The sequence below is a fragment of the Urocitellus parryii genome, chromosome 5 (assembly GCF_045843805.1).
Source record: "Urocitellus parryii isolate mUroPar1 chromosome 5, mUroPar1.hap1, whole genome shotgun sequence".
NCBI lineage: Eukaryota > Metazoa > Chordata > Mammalia > Rodentia > Sciuridae > Urocitellus > Urocitellus parryii.
In genome coordinates, this window is record NC_135535.1 from 100068116 (window position 1) to 100089222 (window position 21107).

At 38.3% G+C, this 21107-nt stretch overlaps 1 pseudogene; it reads left to right on the forward strand.

Moving 5' to 3' along the window:
• The first annotated feature begins 6178 nt into the window (after positions 1-6178).
• LOC144255018 (homeobox protein OTX2 pseudogene) lies at positions 6179-17767 on the forward strand (annotated as a pseudogene).
• Positions 17768-21107: the final 3340 nt, after the last annotated feature.

Here is a 21107-nt window from a genome sequence, read left to right on the forward strand (position 1 = left end):
TTAAATAAACAAATAGAATAGAATAAAGTAAAAAAAATAAATGAAGTTTACTACTTTGAACTTATATTCCTAAGACATAAAATTACTGTTGGCAATATGTAAAACTATTCTGATTAAGATAAACAATAAAATAAGGTGCAATGGTGTAAGCCTGTAATCCTAATGAATCTGGAGGCTGAGGAAGGAGGATCACAAGTTCAAGGTCAACCTCAGCAACTTCATGGAGGCCCTTAGCAATTTTGTGAGATCCTGTCCCAAAATAAAGATCTGGAATGTAACTCCGTGATAAAGCACCCTTGGTTCAATCTCTAATTTAAAAAAACCCACAAATAATAAGAACAACCAAAATGTAAAAAGTACCCCACTCCCAATCTATTACTGCTTACGCATTCAGAAAAATGGATTTCCTTGCGAATATTGCTACCTTTGCAACATTCTACCAAGAAAGAAGGTCAATTAGAACAACAGCCCTTAGTGTTTTAGGTTGTTCCACATCTTGAAAGGTGGTGTAAATGCTAAACCATGGTCAGAGGAGAAGTTAGCAGGAGACTCTGCAGTGTAAAGTGAGATTAGAGTTTATCCAATAGAGGTGAGAACCATTACAGGCACCAGGGCAAGGAGGTGACAGGATCAGGCTTTCTTTTGAATTGTCTCTGGCTTAAATGGAGAGAATTTGTTGAAGAGAGGCAAGACTAGATGTGAAGAGGGCAATGAGGAGGATTTTACCATTCTTTGCCAAAGTTCCCAGAGCCTGAACCAGAGGTGGGAAGATGTAGACCAATTCAAGAGTTGTTTATGAGGTTAAATCCACAGGATTTGGTGACAGATTGGAAAGGGAAGATTGGAGAGAATAAGGTTTCTAGGACAACTTCCAAGTCTCTGAATGCATGAGCAGATGACTGGGCTTCCTTTCATGACAGAGAACACACAATGGGTTGCTGGGCACAGAGTCTGTGCTGGAGTGCACACTGAGAAGAGAATTTTCAGTATTAAGGTTTTTGAGTGTATTGTTTGTAGAGGATGAGACTACAAAGGGGACACATAAAAATGTCCAGAAAACATCCCTTATGTCTTTTACACGTACTTAGAGTAATGATGACCATTGCATTCCACCATCTTTCCTACCTGTATACCCTTGCCCTTACCCTCACTCCCCTTTTCCCTTTGCCCTATCTAGAGTTCTTCTAATCTTCCCATTCCCACCCCTAGCATAATATGTATCAGCATACTTAGATTAGAGAAATCATTCCAGCATTTGGCATTTGGTTTTTTGGGATTGGCTAATTTCACTTAGCATTATAATCTCAAGCTTCATCCATTTACTTGCAAATGTCATGATTTTATTCTCTCTTAATCCTGAATAATATTCCATTGTGTATATGTACCACATTTTCTTTATCTATTCATATACTGAAGGGCATCTAGGTTGGTTCCACAGTTTAGCTATTGTGAATTGTGCCGCTATACACATTGAGGTGGCTGTGTCCCTGTAGTATGCTGTTTTTTAAAGTCCTTTGTGTATAGACCAAGGAGTGGGATAGCTGGGTCAAATGGTGGTTCCATTCCCAATTTTCCAAGTATTCTCCATACTGCTCTACTTTGTATATAATCAGAGATGTGAAAATTTGTGCTGTATATGTGTAATATGAATTATAATGCATTCTGTTGTCATAGATAACAAATCAAAATTTAAAAAAATTTTAAAAACCCAACCAAACAAACAATCACCATGTGCAGCAACATGGATAAATATAAAAAATGTGACACTTTGCTGAGCAGAAGAAGCCAGATACAAAATGGTGTATGAGTGTAAAATTCAGGAACAAGCAAAACTAATCCATGGTCAGAAAAATCAGAACAGCAGATGCCTTTGGGGATCATTGATTAGAATGAGCATGAATGCATTTAATGGCGTTAAATACATTCTGTCTTTCCTGGACCAATGGCTACATAGTTGTAGACGTTTGTCAAGACTGAACTTGACGCTTAAATGGGGTGTAGTTTGTTGTATATAAACTACACTTCTACCAGCTAAATATCTCAATGAAAGAATATGACATTCAAAACATTTCATTGAAATCCTCCAAAAAATGACATAGCTGAACTCTAATAAAATTTCAAAATTCTAAGGAAATTAATAAAATTATTATAACAATAAGGGACGAGTGAGGTAACTGTATCACTGTTTTGTTGACATTCTAGTCTAGAGCCACAATTATATTGTAATTAGTACTCATTTTATAGTAACTGAAATCATAAACCACACCTAACCATAAACTTCACAAAAAAAGGTAACATGCCATTTTGATGATGTTAGTTCTGCCTGTCCATGAGCAGGGTATATTTTTCCATCTTCTAAGGTCTTCTTCTATATCTTTCTTTAGGGTTTTGTAATTTTCATTGTATAAATCTTTCACCTCTTTTGTTAGGTTGATTCCCAAGTATTTTATTTTTTGGGGGGATATTGTGAATGGAGTAGTTGTCCTCATTTCCGTTTCAGAGGGTTTGTTGCTGATATACAGGAATGCCTTTGATTTATGCGTGTTGATCTTATATCCTGCCACTTTGCTGAATTCATTTATTAGCTCTAATAGCTTCTTTGTGGACCCTTTTGGGTCTGCTAGGTATAGAATCATATCATCTGCAAATAGTGATAATTTAAGTTCTTCTTTTCCTATTTTTATGCCTTTAATTTCTTTCGTCTGTCTAATTGCTCTGGCCAGTGTTTCGAGGACTATGTTGATCAGAAGTGGTGAGAGAGGGCATCCCTGTCTTGTACCAGATCTTAGAGGGAATGCCTTCAATTTTTCTCCATTCAGAATGATGCTGGCCTGTGGCTTATCATAGATTGCTTTTACAATGTTGAGGTATGATCCAGTTATCCCTAATTTTTCTAGAGTTTTGAACATAAAGGGATGCTGTACTTTGTCGAATGCTTTTTCTGCATCTATGGAGATGATCATATGGTTCTTATTTTTAAGTCTATTGATGTGGTGAATAACATTTATTGATTTCCATATATTGAACCAGCCTTGCATCCCAGGGATGAATCCTACTTGATCATGGTGTATAATTTTTTTGATATGTATTTGAATCCAATTCGCCAGAATTTTATTGAGGATTTTTGCGTCAAGGTTCATTAGAGATATTTGTCTGTAGTTTTCTTTCTTTGAAGTGTCTTTGTCTGGTTTCGGAATCAGGGTGATGTTGGCCTCGTAGAATGAATTTGGAAGTTCTCCCTCTTTTTCTATTTCCTGAAATAGCTTGAAAAGTATTGGTGTTAGTTCCTCTAGTCAATCTTTAAAAAACAAATACCAAATGACTCCTTTGATATAAGGGGAGGAAACAAGGACAGGGTAGGGACGAAGAGCTTGAGAAAGAAGATTTACAATAACAGGGGTGAGAGGTGGGAGGGAAAGGAAGTGAGAAGGGAAATCGCATGGAAATGGAAGGCGATCCTCAGGGTTATACAAAATGACATATAAGAGGAAAGGAGGGGTAAGACAAGATAATACAAATGGAAGAAATGCTTTACAGTAGAAGGGGTAGAGAGAGAAAAGGGGAGGGGAGGGGAGGGGAGGGGGGATAGTAGAGAATAAGACAGACAGCAGAATACATCAGACACTAGAAAGGCAATATGTCAATCAATGGAAGGGTAACTGATGTGATACAGCAATCTGTATACGGGGTAAAATTGGGAGTTCATAACCCACTTGAATCAAACTGTGAAATATGATGTATTAAGAACTATGTAATGTTTTGAACGACCAACAATAAAAAAAAAATAAAATTAAAAAAAAAAAAACATTTGTTTTTGCTGAAGGAATTAAAGAATGCCTAAAACAAAAAAAACAAAAAAAAAAAAAAAAAGAAAAAGTAACATGCAGTAAATCACCAAACTTTACTCACAGGATAAACATGATCTTATTAAAAGGAATGATGTAGCATCTCCTAGGTGGGAATACTCAATAAACACAGCACTTTTCTCAAATTTAATTCTATAAACTTTCTGTCATTCTAATTGAATTGCTAATGAAATTTACCTGTTGACTTTGTTAAAACCTTTCACAATTTCCTATTTAAAACAATTGCAAAACAAGTAAACATTTTTTAAAAGATAAAAACCATTGCTAATGATATCATATGAATAAAACATTATAATTTCTGGAAAAATGAAAAAGAAAAATGTCCAGAAAAGTAGAAGAAAAGCCAACGTCTGTCGATTTGTGCTGCTATAATAGAATAGGGTAAACGGGATATTATAAAAACAGAAATTTATTTCTGATAGTTCAGGGGGCTAGAAAGTTCAGGATCAAAGTACCAGCAGGTTGGCTACAGTTTTCTGTTAATGTATGGTGTCTTCTCACTGTGTCTTCACATGGTGGAAGGGACAAGCTAGCTCTCTGGGTTTCTGTTTTTATTTTTAAACTTTGTTTTGTTTGTTTTTGTTTTTTTTTTTAAATCCTGGGGATTAACCCAGGGCCTTATGCATGCAAGGCAAGTGCTTTACCACTGAGCTGTACTCTCAGCCCTCTCAAGATCTCATTTTGGGTGGGTGTCCTGGAGATGGAACCCCAGACCTTCATATATGAAGCAAGCACTCTACCACTGAACCACATCTCCAGCCCATTTTTACTTTTACTTTATTTTGAGATAGAGTGTTGCTAATTTACCCAGGCTGGCCTCAGACCTGTAATCCTGCTGCCTTAGCCTTCTTAATTCCTCAGATTCCCTAATATTTGTGATTATAAGCATGTTCCATGGCACCTGGCTTGAGTCTTTTAGTTAGAGCACTGAGTTCAATGATGTGGGGGAACCCTTGTGAGCTAACCAACTTTTAAAGGCCCCACCTCCTGATCATCACCTTGAGAGTAAGGATTTCAACATATTAATTTCAGCAGGGGCACATTCCTACCACAGCACCACATGTCAAGAAAGTGAACAGAAAAATTCAAATCTTACATCATTAAAAAATATTTCCAAGCCAGATGCTGTGGCAAACACCTAATATTCCGGGAACTCCAGTGGCTGAGAGAGGAGGATCACAAGTTGCAGGCAAGACTTGGCAACTTGGTGAGACCTGTCTCAAAACAACACAAAAAGGGCTGGAATTGTATCTCAGTGGTAAAACGCACCTGAATTCAATTCCCAGTACTACAGAAAAAAAAAAAAATCTACATTTACAAAATAACCAAGTTCAAACACAGTAATATTATTCATTAGCTGATAAATTTTTCATTCATGCAATATGTTGTTTTTCACAAAGTGCAGGAGGACATACAGACCTCTGCACCCAAAAACTGCCTGTAGATACAATTCTGTATGTTTGTCCTACTGAAAATAAAATTTTATTGTAAAACATCATGAGTCTCAAATGCATATACTAATGGGATAATAATAACATCTATTATCTCATATTTTAGTAAAGATTTATTAATGGTATCTTTTGATTTTGAAGGTAAGTTCCTTTGAAACTCTGCAAAAGGAAAGCAAACACTAGTTTCACTTGTCTGGATCTTTCTTAAGAACTATCTTGGGAGCTGGGCATGGTGGCACATGCTTGTAATCCCAGCAGCTCAGGAGGCTGAGGCAGGAGGATAAAAAGTTCAAAGCCAGCCTCAGCAATTTAGTGAGGCCATAATCAACTTAGCAAGACCCAGTCTCTAAATAAAATTAAATTGTGCTGGGGATGTGGCTCAGTGGCTATAAATGTCCCTGGGTTTGATCCTCATAAAAAAAAAAGAACTATCTTGGGGCTGGGGATGTGGCTTAGTGGTAGAGCACTTTCCTGTTATGTGGAGGACCTCACTTGAATCCCCAACACTGCAAACTACTCCTCTAGGAAACACAGGGGTGTCTTGGATACTGGGTGTATTAGACTGCCTGTTTTTCACTGTTTCCATTATATGTGAATTGGTTAATGTTGACCAGGGAAGGAGCTATAATCTGATAAAAGGCAAATACCCACAAAAGTGCTATGTATTCTTGAAAAAAAACAGTTAATTCATGCTCTTACTTAGCTAAGCTCCAAGTATTACCATTAGCCTATTCTCTCTTAGTGTCTGGTGATAGTTCACTCTGGAATGCTGTTATTTCTCTCCTTTCCTTTCTCTTTTATTCAGCAGTCTCTGTTGTCGGGGTTTTTAGCCCCCTCCCTCCTCCTGACAGGCAGGAGAAGATGGGAAAGCAGGCCCGACCAGGACAAGCCAAGAGAGGTAAAGGTTGGCTGGCGGCCTGCACCCAGCCCTCCCTCATGGGAGGGCAATCAGATGCACAAGGGAGATGAGTGGAAGCAGGATCTCGTTTCATAAGGAAGTACACACAGCTTGTATACTGCACAGGAGCCAATCAAGATAAAGGTCAGAGGGGTGGAGCGAGTTCACATATACACCCATCCCATAGTCCTTAAGGGAAGCCAAGAGCTGTCCAAGAGGGTGGAAGAGTCCCAGACCTATCCTGGAGGTGGTCTGCCTCCTCCATCACCACCCACAGCACCACCTCCTGGCTGATCAACAGGAGCCATCCCAGCCACATGTGCAGTCCCAAGACCTGGAAGCGGGCAGCCATGCCATACACTCTGTTGCTGCTTCCAACTCAGAATTTCACAAACTGGTATCAATCTTGATAAAAGTATGCATCTTGGGTGTGGATACAGCTCACTGTTGGAGGAATTGTTTGAACATGGGAGGCAATGAGTTCCATGCCCAGCACTGCAAACAAACAAATGACAGTAACAACAACAACAACAAAACCCATTTTTTCAGTCTGAATGGAAGATACAGAAAGGGAGAGTTGATTTCAGAACAGAGAAAACATAAGATTAATATAGGAGACTCAGATGAAGCTACTGTTATCTGTGAGGAAACATGACAGACTAGATTCTAAGCCTTCCCTGTCTGGCTCAACTAACCTAGCTGAGTACACTTTCTCATGGGGTGTATTTTTTAGATATGGAGAATAGGTGTCACCCCTCAAGAAGGGAAACATGTTGAGGAAAAGTCCTGTTTCTTTCTTGAAGCAGTGCTGTTTTGTGTAAATTTTATCATTAATACAGGTGTGTGTGTGTGTGTGTGTGTGTGTGTGTTGGTGTTGATAATGGAACCCAGGGTCTCATGCATGCTGGGCAAGTGCTCTACCACTGAAATATACCCCTGGACCCCATACTACTATTTTTTAATATTTTTGCTCATGACCGCCAAAGCTGAAATATTAATCAGGTCAGCCACTCGACCAGCACGCTAGCTTCATAATAGAGGTTCGAAGCATAAAAATTAACTAGTGAGTTGTAACTTAAAGAGACATAATTCTCATTACCTTTATTGCCCAGCTCAGAGACGGCTTCTCCTAGCTCCTGCCTCCAGCCACCTAATGCGGTGGGAGGTTAAACAAGAGAGAGGGAACATGCCAAGGACTGCGTTTTTATTGGGAAACAAAAACTCAAGGGAAAATTCCATCCAATGAAGGTCAAGAGGGGCAGCATTCCAAGGTCAGGGTCAGTGATTGCTCTTGGGGTCACTGGTCAGGCACTCCCCCACATGGACAAGCCCTCGCACCTGGGACAGGGTGGGGAAGGCTCTGACATAGCTGTGTCTAAGTGCCTCTCACCCAGCTAGGGAGGTAACTCAAATCACGTGCTAGAATGGCTTCCCACAGTCAGGTGCAGTGGTACTCTGCCTATCAACCCAGGAGACTGAGGCAAAAGGATCACAAATCTGAGGCCAGCCTGGGCAACTAATTTAGCAAGACCCTGTCTCAATATAGAAATAAAAACAGGGATAGGGATGTGATTCCTTGGTAAAGTGCCCTTGGGTTCAGTCCCCAGTATTGGAAAAAAGAAAAAAAAAAAGATGAATTATTCCCCCTTCCTTTTTTCCCAGCATGCATTTCTTGCCCTAAAGAAGGCCCTTAAATTATCAGTGGTTCCAAATTGACAGATATTAAAAATTAATTAGCAAATTAACTCACATCTCTTTTTGTCAAAATGGATCAATAAATAATAGACTAAGACATGTTGCCAGTATCATAACATAAATAATGCTGAGAATTAAGAGGGCAACTCTCACAGGTAGTCAGGCACAGTGACACAAGCCTATAATCCCAGTGACTTGGGAGGCTGAGACAGTACCACACCAAATTTGAAGTCATTTGGGAAACTTAATGAGCCCCTGACTCAAATGAAATTTAAAAAGGACTGGGGATGTTACTCAGTGATGGGGCACTTGCCTAGCATGCTCCAGATTCAGTTCTGAGAACAATCATCATCATCATCATCATCATCATCATCATCATTTTTAAAGAAAAAAGATACATCTGTGTTAGATCCAGTGTTAGCACTTCCTGCCAGCACTTTGGGGATTACTTTGGAACATGCTAACTAGTATTTTACCTTCCCATAGTATAATGTGAGATGTGTCAGTAGTATTCTTCTTGATTTTCTAGATTTACTCCCTAACTAGTTCTTTATTATTTTATTATCTATGTGACTTTTTATCTGATTTTTAAAATGCCACTACTAAATTTATTTTATTGTCTGATCCTAAGAAGCAGCACCAGGACTAATGGAAATCCTGTTGTTAAAATTGTTCAATCAATCAGGATATGAAAGGCACACTCAAAATAAGAAGCAGATACTTCCAGTTTGGACTGTGGCTAAATAGCTAGTGTCAGATCAATCCTCTGCTGAGACCAACTATTGAAGCTGGGTAAAACACAAAAACAACCATTTGAAAGCATAGAGAGCAGCAAGGTGTGGTGGACCACACCTGTAATCCCAGCAAGTCTGGAGGTTGAAGCAGGAGGATCATGAGTTCAAAGCCAGACTCAGCAATTTAGTGAGGCCCTAAGTGACTTACTGAGATGAGACCCTGTCTCAATTTTTTTTTTTTTTTAAGAAGCTGAGGATGTCACTCAGTGGTTGAGCACGACTGGGCTCAATCCCTGGTACCAAAACAAATAAACAAAACCCCTTGATTGTAAGACTGAGAATCTGCACATAAAGTGACAAGAAAGACCAAAATTCAAAAACAGGGATTTAGAAGATGTCCCAGAGCAAGGGGATTTAGGATCCAACCCACCAGTGCCCTAGGAATAATGAGGAACTGAAAATAGATTGTTATCTCAGGCTAAAATGCAGTTTGTTCCTCTGTAAAATTTGCAATTAGTTGTTGTGCAGTACTAGGGACGGAATCCAGTGCCTGGTGCATACTAGGCAAGCACTCTACCATTGCCCTGAAAAGCGGTTTTGAAAACCACCCAATCCCTGACTGTATTAAGGCAAAAATGTGCCTTAATCTACCTTAACTCCAGCTGCCAAATTGAAAGTAAATTATCTCTGGGAAAAGGTCAGATTATCCAACAACTCCTCACTACAATGCAGAAGTTGAATTTCTGTTTTTTCAAAAAATAAACTTAAGTTTTCAGAATGAATTTAGAGTTACAGAAAAATTGAGAAGATAGCATGGGGAGTTCCTAGACACAACAGATCCAATTTCCCCGGTTAATAACATTAGTTTGGTCCATTTGTCACTACTAATAAACAAGCATTGAGATGTTATTATTAACTAAGGTTCATATTTTATTTGGATTTTTAAAATTTTCAACTAATGTAATTTTCAGTTCCAGAATTTAACCAGGATACCAGGGTATATTTAATAATCAGATCTCCTTAGATTTCTCTGACCTATAAGAGTTTCTCAGATTTCTCTTGGATTTTGTGTCTCTGTATATGTGTGTTTTGTTTTTGTTTTTGCTTTTTCATTTGTTTGTTTGTTTGATACTGGAAATTGAACTGAGGGGCACTCTACTACAAAGTACATCCCAGACCTTTTCACTTTTGAGACAGGGCTTCACTGAATTGCTTAAGTTCTCACTAAATTCCTAATGCTGTCCTCTGACTTGTGGTCCTCTTGGCTCAGCCTTCCTATTCACTTGGCATTGGAGACCCTGAGCTGCTAGAATCCCTTCTCCTTTATTTTTGCATGAACTTGATAGAGAAATGCTAGTCATGAATTTTGCAGAATGTCCCTTTTTGGTATTTGTTTGACTTTTTTTTTTTCTCATGACAGTTTGATTATGGATTTTTGTTAGAAAAAACACAAAAAGTGGCATTTTTATCATATCATTTCTTTTTTTCTTTTCTTGTATTGGAAATTGAACCCAGGGGCACTTTACCACTGAATTACATCCCCAAATGCCTTTTTATTTTTTGGAACAGGATTTCACTAAGTTGCTAAAGATCTTGCTAAACCACTGAGATTGGCCTCAAATTTACAATCCTTCTGCCTTGGCCTCCTGTAATTAGACTTACAGATCTGCATTACTAAGCCCAGCTTCCTTTTTTTTTGGATACTGGTAATTAAATCAGGGCCTCATGCATACCAGGCAAGCATTCTACCACTGAGCTATATGTCCCCAGCCCAAGGGCACAACATGCTTACAACTTACTTACAACATGTAAGTAAACTTACTGTTTACACTGACCTTAATTACCTGGCTAAAGTATTATTTTTCAGGAACCTCTAGTCTCCTCTTTGAAAGGAAGTCAAGTAGGGAGTTATGCTGTCTCAAGATTTTATGAATAATATCTGGTATTAGATGGAAAACAACTGTACATTAAAGAGATAAGATCTAGCCTGTTGCAGTGGCACATGCCTCTCACTAGTTTTCTTTCTTTGATGTGTCTTTGTCTGGTTTTGGAATCAGGATAATATTGGACTCATAGAATGTGTTTGGAAGTCTTCCCTCTTTTTTTATTTCATGAAATAGTTTGAGAAGTATTGGTATTAGTTCTTCTTTAAAGGTCTTGTAGAACTCAGCTGTGTATCCATGGGTCCTGCCTGGGTTTTCTTGGTTGGTAAGCTTCTGATGGCATCCTCTATTTCCTTGCTTGAAATTGATCTGGTTAAATCATGTATATCATCCTGATTTAATTGGGCATATCATATGCCTCTAGAAATTTGTTGATGCCTTCAATATTTTCTATTTTATTAAAGTACAATTTTCAAAATAATTTCTAATTATCTTTGGTATTTCTGTAGTGTCCATCATAATATTTCTTTTTCCCTCATGGATGTTAGTAACTTGAGTTTTCTCTCTCCTTCTCTTTGTTAGCATGGCTAATGGTTTATCAATCTTCTGTTTCAAAGAACCAACTTTTTGTTCTGTCAATTTTTCTAATTGTTTCTTTTGTTTCAATTTCATTGATTTCAGCTCTGATTTTAATTATTTCCTATCTTTTGGGGTTGATTTTTTTTTTTTTTTTTTGCTTTTGGGGTTGATTTGTTCTTCTTTTTCTAAGGTTTTGAGATGTAATGTTAGGTCATTTATTCATTGACCTTTTTCTTCTTTTCAGGAATGAACTCAGGGCAATGAACTTTCCTCTTAGAACTGCCTTCGTAGTGTCCCAAGATTTGAATATGTTGTATCTGTGTTCTCATTTACCTCTAAGAATTTTTGAATCTCCTCCTTGATATCTTTTGCAACCTACTGCTCATTAAATAGCATAGAGTGGATTTTATTTTTTATTTTATCAATAATTTCTAATTTCATTCCATTGTGGTCTGATAGAATGCAGGGTAGTATCTCTACATTTTTTTTTGTATTTACTAAGAGTTGCTTTGTCAGAGATATGAAAAATCATGGTATATATGTGTATTAAGAATTGAAATGCAAAAAAACCCACCAAAGTACATGTATAAAAGCATGAATTGGTGTGAACATACTTTATTACAGAGATGTGAAAAATTGTGTTCTATATGTGTAATAAGAATTGTAATGCATTCCACTGCTGTCGTGTATTTAAAAAAATAAAATCAATAAAAGATTTAAAAAAAAGAGAGTTGGTTGTAAACATTCTCACTACAAAAAAAAATGTGAGATGATGAATACGTTAATTAGGTTGATTTAATAATTTTGTAATATATATATATATATATATATATATAAACATTATATTGTATACCATAAATATAATTTTTTGTTTTTTTATTAACCCTTAATAAAGCTGAAAAATAATAAAAAAGATTTTTTTGTGGCATAATCAATGGTCTACTTAAGAGAAGGATACATGTGCTGCTGAGAAGAAAGTATATTTGCTCGTTGATGGATAAAACCCACAAAAAAACTTTAAGATTTAGCTATTACACATTGAGGAATATACCCGAAGGAAATAAGATCAGTGAAGAGATATCTGCATTCACATGTTAACACAGCACTATTCAAAAATAGCTAAGAAATAGCTAAGAAATGAACCTAAGTGTACATCAAGTGATGAATAAGTAAAAAAAATTGGTATAAATATGCCATAGACTATTCTTCATCTATGAGGGAGAATGCAATTCTGTCCTTTTTCAACATGGTTAGAACTTGGAGGTCATTATGTTAAATGAAATAAGCCAATTTCTGGTGTGCCACTGCTGAGTAGACTGTAGATAATTATAATGTGCTATACATTTTAAAAACCTGGAAGAATGGAGTTTGAATGTTTTCATCATAAAGAAATGATAAATGTTAAAGAAATAGACATGTTGAATATTACCTGATTGAAACATTATCTAATGTGTAAATATATTGATATATCATATGTACACATAAATATTAACAATAGTATATATATATATCTGGAGGTGTAGCTCAGTGTTTAAGCACCCCTAGATTCAATTCCTGGTACTAAAAAATTTGATAAGATCTAGCTGGGCACAGTGGAGCAAGCACCAACTTGAGTGAATGGCATGAGGTTCAGAAGCTGGAGGTCAACCCCTGGGAACTTAGTAATACCCTTTCTCAAAAGAAAAAGGGCCAGAGATGTAGCTCAGTGTAGTGTGCTTGCCTAACATACTTGAGCCCCTGGTTTCTATCCTTTAAGTAGAGAGAAGAAAAAAAAGAAAAGACAAGATCTCATTTAAAACAGAAAATGAAATAAAATCCTGGAACAGAGTTGATAGAATCAGACTTTAAAACTATATGAATAATATGTTAATAGATGAAAAATTTTGCCAGTGCTAATGCATCCTTTGAAAGGTATCCCTACAGGGACCTGATCCTGAGTGCCCTGGGCCCCCTTCTCTGGGATCCTGGGTCTTTGAAATTGTCTGTCTGAATCATTACCTTTTACTGGGATAACTGTAACCAAGGTAAGGACCCTGTAGTGATCAAAAGCCTGACTCTAGAACCTGACCCCTTTGTCTTTCCTGGAAATGTGACCATGGGCCCTGAGTATAAAACCAGTATCCTTTCCAATTCTCCTCGGAAGGTGGCATTAACTCTGGAGATAGAAGTGGCTGGCCTCTAGAACAGCCTGGTGCAGTGGTGCATGACTATATTCCTGCTACTTGAGAAGCTGAGGCAGGAGATTGAGATCATCCTGGGCAACATGGCTAGACCCCTTCTCAAAAAAAAAAAAAAAAAGTCAACCCAGTGTACTGGCACATGCCTGCCTGTAATCACACTGACTCACTCTGGAGGTTGAGGCAGAAGGATCGCGAGTACAAAGCTAGCCTCAGAAAATTAGCCAGCACTAAGCATCTTAGTGATAGCCTGTCTCAAAATTTAAAAACATAAAAATAAAAATGGCTGGGGATGTTGCTCAGTGGTTAAGCATCGTAGGTTCAATCCACATTACAGAAAAATAAAAATAAAGTCAGGTGTACCAGTGAAACTTCTATAGTGTGCTTTACACTCTACTTCTCCCTGGGAAGCTTTGACCAGAGCCCTACACGCTTATGGGCTTCCCTGACACTCTCTCTTCAAAGAATGCACCTACTCATTGTCCAGAATGATTTCACTATGACGGACCTGAGCTACTGAAGAAAAAGTAGGCTGAAATCTCCATTATGTCAGATTAGGCCCCAACTTCCTTAATAAGAGTCCTATAGCACAAGAATTAATATCAAGAATCAATAAATGGAATAGATTCAAACGAAAAAGCTTCTTCTCAGCAAAAGATACAGTCAGAGACGTAAATAGAAAGCCTACAATTTGGGAACAAATTTTTACTACATGCATGTCAGATATAGCACTAATCCCTAGGATATATAAAGAACTCAAAAATCTTAACACCAAAAAAAAAACTAAAAACAAATAATAATCAATAAATGGGCCAAGGACATGAACAGACACTTCTCAGAAGGTGATATACAATCAATGAACAAATAATGAAAACATATTCAACATCTCTAACAATTAGAAGAATGCAAATCAAAACTTCTCTAAGATTTCATCTCACTCCAGTCAGAATGGCAGCTATTAAGAATACAAACAACAATAGGTGTTTGCAAGGATGTGGAGGAAAAGGCACACTTATACTTGCTGGTGGGACTGCAAATTGGTGCAGCCAATATGGAAAGCAGTATGGAGATTTCTTGGAAATCTGGGAATGGAACCACCATTTGACCCAGCTATCCCTCTCCTCCGTCTATAATAAAGGACTTAAAAACAGCATACTACAGGAACACAGCCACATCAATGTTTATAGCAGCACAATTCACAATAGCTAAACTGTGGAACCAACCTAGATGCCCTTCAGTAGATGAATGAAATGGATAAAGAAAATGTGGTATATATACACAATGGAATATTATTCAGCATTAAAAAAGAATATAATCATGGCATTTGCAGGTAAATGGATGGAGATAGAGAATATAATTCTAAGTGAAGTTAGCCAATCCCCCAAAAAACAAATGTTGAATGCTTTCTCTGATTAAGGATGCTGATTCATAATGTGGTGGTGATGGGCATAGGAGGACTAGATGAACTCTAGATAGGGCAAAGGGGAAAAGAAGAGGGAGAGGAAGGGAGGGGGCATGGGGGTAGAAATGATGGGGGAATGAGATGGACATCATTACCCTAAGTCATATATGAAAACACGAATGGTGTGACTCTACTTTGTGTACAATCAGAGATATGAAAATTTGTGCTCTATATGTGTAATGTGAATTGTAATGCATTCTGCTGTCATATATAACAAATTAAAACAAAAAAAATGAAAAAAATAGTGGTCTCACATTTTATACTGACTAATGAAGAAATTGAAAGCCACTAGAAAGCAAAGGAAACTACATGCCTCTGCTAGAAGGACTCTCCTTGTCACTTTTCAGTGCTTCTCAGATAATGAACACCCAGCCAGGAAGATGGACCTTGATGCCTGCGACTGATGTACAAACAGTCTCAGGTCAATTTATTTATGGCTTGCTTCTCAGATACATGATGTATTGTTTCTGCTAATGGTATTTCTGGGAAAATACCTCCAAATCATCATGTCCTAAATTTATTTTATATCAGCTAATAAAACATGACATTTTAATGAATACATATGTGTGTGTGTGTGTGTGTGTATATATATATATTTATATATATGGAAATCTGGGTGAGTAACTCAGTAGAGAGTATTTCCCTAGCATGTGTGAGAGTGAGAACCTGAGTTCAATCCCCAGATTCACAAAAAAAAAAAGAAGAAAAAGGAAAAAGGAAAGGAAAGGCCAGCAGCAGTCAATAATGACCAGTACTGCATGGGGAAACCCTAGATAGTAATTCCTTATGGAAACTTCTTATTTCCTAGGCCACTGTGAGAGGCACAGACTATTATCTCCTTATTAGATTCCTCATGAAGGAGGAAATAAACTTTGACTTGCTAAAAAACAATATGTTTGAGCTGGGTGCATAAGTACTACTCTGTAATCCCAGCAACTCGGAGGTTGAGGCAGGAAGATCATAAGTTTGAGGCCAGCCTGAGCAATTCAGTGAAGCCCTAAGCAACTTAGGGAGATCCTATCTCAAGATAGAAAATGAAAAGGGGTGGGATGTAGAGCACTGGTGAAAACCCCCTGGGTTTAAACTCCAGTACCAAATACACTCACATCTGGATATTAAAGATATCTGAAGTAATAAATAAAAATTTTGTTGAAATAAAACACAACTAGTGGGTTTAGCTGAGCTTGGTTGTGCACTTCTGTAATCCCAGCAGTTTTCGAGATAGGAGGATCAAAATATCAAAGCCAGACTCAGCAACTTAGTGAAACCCTAAGCAACATATTGAGAGCCTTTCTCAAATTAAAAAAATTAAAAAAAAAAATGAGCTGGGAATGCAGCTCAGTGGTCGAGCACCACTGGTTCAATCCCTGGTACAGGAGGAAAAAAAAAAAAAACAACTTAATGGGTTTAGTAAGTAGCAGTAATGCTATACATGGTGGCACATACCTGTCCTACCAATTCCTCAGGAAGCTGAGGCAAGAGAATCTCAAGTTCAAGGTCAGCTTGGCCAACTCAGTCAGAACCTGTCTCAAGAGAAAAGAAAAAAAAAAGGCTGGAGATGCAGCTCAGTAATAAAGTACCCCTGGATTCAATCTCCTCTACTGAAACAAAGAAACAAACAAACAATCAAATAACAGGATTACCTTCCCTATAATACTGTTTAAGAAAGAATGGTCATTGGTGCTTCTGAATATGATCCTATGTTTAGATTTTGCCAAAATTTAATGTTAAAAAATTTTTCTCTTGGTGTGTGTGTGTGTGTGTGTGTGTGAGTGTGTTGCTTGGATTAAACCCAGGGGTGCTGTACCACTGAGCTACATCTCTATACTAGCTATTTTGGGGGTGAGGCACCAGAAAGGCAAGTTGGAGGCCAGCCTGGACCATTTAGCAAGACCTTGTCTCAAAATAAAAATAAAATGGGAATGGGGAAGGAGCTCAGGGAGAGTACCTGTTTAGCGTGCTTGAGACCCTGGATTTAATTATAGCACTATAAAAACCACTAATTAATATTCCCCCACCAATATCCCTAATTTTAAAAATTCTTGCTGCATTTCAGAATTGGGTGCTACTCTTAAAAGGACAGTATGTCCTGAGTCTCAGGAGCCCAGGCCCTGGAAGCAGAGGGGAGAGCATTGGGAGGAGGAGGGGAGACCAGGGGGGAAGGTGGGATAGTCGGAGGACCCGCGGAAACCCCTGTGACTGAGAAACTGCTCCCCCACCCTAAAGGGTCCTGGGCTTCCAATCCCGCAGCCACGCCCCAGAAACAGCTGCGGGAGAGGACGACATTCCCCTGAGCTCAACTAGAAGTCCTGGAAGCGCTGTTTGCCAAGACCCGGTACCCAGCCATCTTCATGCAGGAAGAAGTGGCGCTGAAAATCAACTTGCCCAAATCCAGGGTGCAGGTATGGTTTAAGAATCCAAGAGCAAAGTACCACCAACAGCAGCAGCAACAACAGAATGGAGGTCAAAATAAAGTGACACCTGCCAAAAAGAAGACATCTCCAGCTGGGGAAGTGAGTTCAGAGAGTGGAACAAGTGGCCAGTTCACTCCCCCCTCTAGCACCTCAGTCCCTACCATTGCCAGCAGCAATGCTCCAGTGTCTATCTGGAGCCCAGCTTCCATCTCCCCATTGTCAGATCCCTTGTCCACCTCCTCTTCCTTCATGCAGAGGTCCTATCCCATGACCTATACTCAGGCTTCAGGTTATAGGCAAGGATATGCTGGCTCAACTTCCTACTTTGAGGGCATGGACTGTGGATCTTCTTTGACCCCTATGCATCACCAGCTTCCTGGACCAGGGACCACACTGAGTCCCATGGGTACCAATGCAGTTACCAGCCATCTCAATCAGTCCCCAGCTTCTCTTTCCACCCAGGAATATGGAGCTACAAGCTGGGTTTTAACTCAACCACTGATTGCTTGGATTATAAGGACCAAACTGCCTCCTGGAAGCTTAACTTCAATGCTGACTGCTTGGATTATAAAGATCAGACATCCTCATGGAAATTCCAGGTTTTGTGAAGACCTACAGAACCTCTTTTTGTGGGTGATTTTTAAATATGCTGGGCTGGACGTTCCAGTTTTAGCCAGGCATTGGTAAAAAGAGTTAGATGGGATGATGCTCAGACTCCTCTGATGAAAGTTCCAGGAGACATAGAAGGAAAAATGAAGGACCTTAAAGGGGCCTAACAACCAGCAACCTGAAATGGACAAACCAATCTGCTTAAGATCCTCTCATAGTTGTGGATCATTGGTTTTCCTGATTTACCAAGTGACCTATCAAATGCATTTCAGCCATGTGCAACCAAACACAACCAAGAAATAAAAATCACACAACAAGTTGTGAGGGAAGGGAGGGAAGGTCCTAGCCTTCATAAGCAGAGGTGATCCAATGTTTTAGCCAATCTTTGGTTGAATCTCAGGAATGAACAGTGTCTCAACTCATTCACGTTTCATGTCCAACTGGTAGTTGGCACTGAAAAACTTCAGGGCTGTGTGAATTGTGCGACTGATTGTCCTAGATGCACTACTTTATTTAAAAAATAATGTTCATAAGTAGTCAATATGTAGTTTAAGAGACAATCAGTGTGTGTCTTATATAAATGGTACATCTGTGGTTTTTAATCTGTGCTAAATTTCAAAACTGTGATCTCCTGTTATTGTATGCAACCTTGAACTCCACCCCTCCAGGAGTTCTTCATGATTAAATGGGTTATAATTATAAGCAAAATTCAGAGCAACTGAGTACTGATTTTAAAAGATGATTTTTGGCTGGACATGAGCTGCACTGAAACTTTACGACAAAATGTCTGGACAAGGAGAGTGAGAGAAGAGAAATAAAGGACATTAATTCATCTGTATTTTACTGTTGGTAAGCCTAGCAGTAAAGAGACATTGGTCAATTGCTCTGACCCTGATTAATTTTTAAACTGAGATCATTGTTGTTTATGCTTGCAGATGTTAACTGGAAGTTATATATGCATAAACCTTTTCTTCCTGGATTTGGCAGATACATATAATTATATTAAAATGGTTCTAGCACATACAAAAAAATTCTTGCTGGGCATAATGGCACTCCTCTGTCACTGCAGATGGCAGAGGCAAGAGAAACACATATGCAAGAAGTAAAAAATTAAAAAAGGGCTGAGGGCACTTGCTCAGCAAGCTCAAGGCACTGGTTTAAATCCCTAGTACTCCCTAAAAGTAATTCTGAAAAGTTCTGGGGAGCCACAGGGATGGTATGTGGAACCACAGGTGTCTATTATGGGCAGGAATCTAAGTTATATATTGGGCACCTAAAAATCATTTTTCAAAGCAGTATAAAAATCAGAGTGTAGAATGCTTTATCACTGTTATTTATATTGCACATATAAACAAGTTTGTATATACATATTAAAAGTAACAAAGAGAAAAAACACAAATTAATGACTTCTTAACTGATTAGTGAGGTAAAGGTGATTATAATTTTATTTTCCTTTTGTTTCCTCCATTTTCTTTAATGCCCATTTATTATTTTATTTGTCAGATATACTACTATTTTCTATAAAGCTTTTGGTCAGCCTACATCTTACCGTCACTCAAACCAATTCCATAAATGAATACATCTCACTGACCAAAGAAAATTTATGATTATATCAGCTTCAGGCAACTATTTATTTAAAAAAATTTTATTTATTTTTTGGTATTAGAGATTGAACCCAAGGATGCTTAACCACTAAGCAACATCACCAGCCCTGTTTTATTTTTATTTTGATATAGGTTCTCACTAAATTGCTTAGGACCTTGCTAAGTTGCTGAGGCTTGTTTTGAACTGGGAATTGAACTCAGGGTCACTCTACCACTGAGCCACATACCCAGCCCTATTTCATGTTTTATTTAGAGACAGGGCCTCACTGAGTTGCTTAGCACCTCACTGTGGGATCCTTCTGCCTCAGCCTCCCAAGATGATGGGATTCACAGGCATGCAGCACCGCTACTAATCTGCTCATGGGTTTGGAGGTGGGGCTTTCACAAGGTGATGAAGATTAGATCAAGCTATTAGGGTGGAGCTTTCCTAATTGGGTTATGATGGTTTATAAGAAGAGGGAGAGAGACCAGAAGAGGCATAAGGTCTTGAGCTCCTGTGTCTTAACACTGGGTGTTCCATATCACTCGGGGACTCTGCCAGAAAGAAGACCATCACCATAAGCCACACTTGAACTTGGACCTCAGAGCTCCAGAACTGTGAGTCAAAACAACCTTTTTCTTTGTAACTTAGTCTGTGGTGTTGTTATTATCAACAGAAAATGGACTTATACAATAGTTCTGTTTAGTCACTGTCAGTCTTGTCCTCAATTTTATTCTCCCCGTACTCCTTAGGGGTTTTTCCCTAAAATACAAATCTGAGCATAGTCTCTTTCTCTCAAAACTTAAACACTCATTTTTTAAAAGACCATGTTTAAAAATTTATGCCTATTTGGTCATTAACAAAAATTCAAAGTTTACCTGGTTGATATTTTATGGAAGAAAAATGTGATTCAGAAATAGCTCCAGTGAACTGGTCATTGCGGCACACACCTTTACTCCCAGTTACTTGGGAGGCTAAGGCAGGAGGATAACATATTTGAAGCAGATCTGTGCAACTTGGAAAGACCCTACCCTACCTCAAAATTGAAAATTAAAAACTGGATAGAGAAACACAGTGGTAGAGCATACCTGGGTTCAATACCTGGTACTGCAGGGAAAAATAAATAAATAAACAGAAAGAAATAAATAGCTACTCTATTATTTTATTACTTTTTGAAAATTTATTTTTCTTTTATTGTGTTTTATTTGCAAAACAATCCCCAGGATGCTTTATATCATCAGCTCTTGTTATTTTTTGGGTGTTCTTTTTTGCTTGTTTTTTTTTTTTTTTTTTTTTGGATACTGGGGAATTGAACTCAGTGACACTCAACTACTGAGCCACATCCTCAGCCCTTTTTTGTACTTTATTTAGAGACAGGATCTCACTGACTTCTTAGCACCTCACTAAATTTCTGAGGCTGGCTTTGAACTCATGATCCTCCTACCTCAGCCTCTTGAGCTGCTGGGATTATAGGCATAGGCCACCAAGCCCAGCTTGTTTTTTGTTTTTGTTTTAATTGGAGGGTGTGTCTTGCTAAATTGTCAAGGGTGGTCTCAAACCTGACCCTCCTGCCTTAGCCTCCTGAACTGATGGGCATTCATGCATGCACCCCTGCACCCACCACTTCTTGGAATTTTTTTGAGAAATAATAGGATTTTTGTTTGGTTTGGTTTGATTTTCTTTGGTACCAGCAATTGAATCCAGGTGCACTTAACCACCAAGTGACATCCTCAGCAGTTTTTATTTCTGTTTTTT